Here is a 2371-nt window from a genome sequence, read left to right as displayed (position 1 = left end):
TAATTAACAATAATATTGATCAATATAAAATTAATCATGAAAGTAAATACAATTCTAGAAGTATTTAGATATTCTTCCTATGTAATTCACTTAGCACTAATTAAATTGTAAGGAAGGACATTAATCAATAAGCAAATATTTATATAAAATTGATATAAATGAAATATGATTGCCTCTGCTCCATGTAAATCTTTTGAATTTGAATTAATTCTCAGCTTAAAATCTTTATAGAATCAACTCTCAACCTGTGTAGTCTCACTATGCTTACAGGAAAACAAAGTTTCCAACATTGATACATTCTTTTTAGCTAGAACTATAATGTCATGTTACCAAATTTTCTCTCTTTGTGATCAGTGATCACTAACTAACTAACAGCTGCAACTTCCTTCATATTCACCACGCGATATTCCTAACCCGAATGTCATCTATTATAAACATTGTAAACATAAACAAATTACAATCAGTATAAACATCAAAATGTAGAAATCCCCTCATTACAAGTCCAAAACAGAATCCATGAAAATAAAAGACCAAAACAAAACTATTGTATACTCAATGCTTTTGTTCGTGATTGTGATACAGAAGTAGAAATGGCTCTCAAATTTTCATTGACAAGTATTTTCCAGAGAAAATTTGACAACAATTTTATGTTCTCCATAGAAATGTGCCTAAAAAAGCATAACCAATCAATAGCCAATAGAAAACTTGAAATTTCTTGCTTCAGTAACATCATACACTACAATACACTACAAACATAGAACAAATACATCTACCTACCACAGAAATCAGCAAATGATATGTTCAAAGAATTTACATATCTATTCTGAAAAACCTGCAAATGGAAACATAAAACAGGTTGAATTTACATATCGTATCGCAATTCTTATAGTCTAAGATATGATATAAACAAGAACCAAGGTCCGGCTCAGAGATTAAAATGGAGAAGTTAGGCTTAGATCAGAACCATCACATGTATACATAAAACTCTTTTTAAAGGGATTTTATTATCATCATTATCATTATGAAGCAGCAAATAAACAAGGGAGAAGAACGGAAGAGTTGGGCAGTTTGGTAGGTATTTTTTTCGGGTAAAAAGCGCGACCTATTGAGAAGAAACTTCCATTAGTGAGAGTGAGAATAGAGGAGTGAATAGTGGCATTTCCATATAAGTTGATGTTTGTGGAGTTGAAGTTTGTATTATAGACAAATTCAGTAGTGGAAACACTACATAGAATCATGGTTACAGATTGAAGAAGAGTGATGAGGAACTTAAGTTTAGGAATTGATGATTAGAGAAAGTTTAACTTAGTTAAAAATGGGTTAAGGTTTGATGCATAAGATTATTGTTCATCTCTTGTATATAACTATAAGGACGAGGAAAGGTTAATAAAAGTATTTTCTTCTTTGAAAAGTACTACTTGCCAGTCCACACATGTCATTGCAAGTCAACACATCAGTTCAAACAAAGACGAAAAATTATTAAACTGTTTTCATAAATTATCATGTTGAGTATTAAAATTTACTAAAAATGTAAGTACCTTTTATCAATAATCTGATTCCACAGTCTATTGCTTTCATATGTGAGAGATGGATCCTTCTCCAACAGCTTTGCCATTAAGCCACTTTTATAATTCTCAAAGGATTCATCATCCAGGCCATCCTGCAATAGCGAAGCATTTCTTCAAAACACAAATCTTCATTAAACAAACATAGATTTCAGCCAAATATTTTCAACACGGAAATCCTAAAACTTGGTCAGAAGTTTTCATTTGATGATCGAATTGTTTATATTAACCTACTTTACAAAAATGCCATTGAATAAGGAACACTTACCAACAATTCTTCCAGGTCATTTATGAAGAACACAATGGACTATCTATAATAGCAATGGCAATTCAAATCTTCTTAAGCAACAGTCTCATGTATTTAGTACCAAGAAAATTCTAATAAGAATGATGCAGTAAAACATCAAAGGTTCATATTTGCTAGAAGGAACAATTTTGAATTTGTAACAATCAGATATTGAACACAACAGGGACAATAAAAATAAGATCACTTTTTCATGTTAGCACAAAGGAAGAAGAAACTTCACTCACGTGGCAGCAGTGTCATAGGTAAATGAGTTGATTTCCGGGAAAGCACTGGGGCTCTCATTACTATTGGACTCAATGATTCTGTTGAATGACAAAAGATTACACAAATTGAAACTCATCATTGAATCCTTTCCACCATTGAAATGGAAAGCCACCTCCTCGGTACTGTAAGAAGAAACACATTAATTAACAAATGCATACATTGGTAAACTTGCATCACAGATGAAAACGTAAAATAATATTTTTCATTTACATGTAAATCCAATGATGACTTATGA

The 2371-nt window shown here is 31.3% G+C and overlaps 1 long non-coding RNA gene across 1 annotated transcript; it reads right to left on the bottom strand.

Moving 5' to 3' along the window:
- Nucleotides 1–322: 322 nt before the first annotated feature.
- On the bottom strand, nt 323–1861 carry LOC131634131 (uncharacterized). The gene is made up of 3 exons (XR_009293491.1): nt 1834–1861; nt 1539–1660; nt 323–425 (listed from the first exon to the last, which is right to left on the bottom strand). It is a non-coding gene; the product is annotated as an uncharacterized LOC131634131 (long non-coding RNA).
- Between the last annotated feature and the right edge of the window lie 510 nt (nt 1862–2371).

This window comes from Vicia villosa, unplaced genomic scaffold, assembly GCF_029867415.1.
Source record: "Vicia villosa cultivar HV-30 ecotype Madison, WI unplaced genomic scaffold, Vvil1.0 ctg.001235F_1_1_3, whole genome shotgun sequence".
Taxonomy (NCBI): domain Eukaryota; kingdom Viridiplantae; phylum Streptophyta; class Magnoliopsida; order Fabales; family Fabaceae; genus Vicia; species Vicia villosa.
The sequence above is the reverse complement of the archived record's forward strand: the minus strand, read 5'-3'. Positions and strand labels throughout refer to the sequence as shown.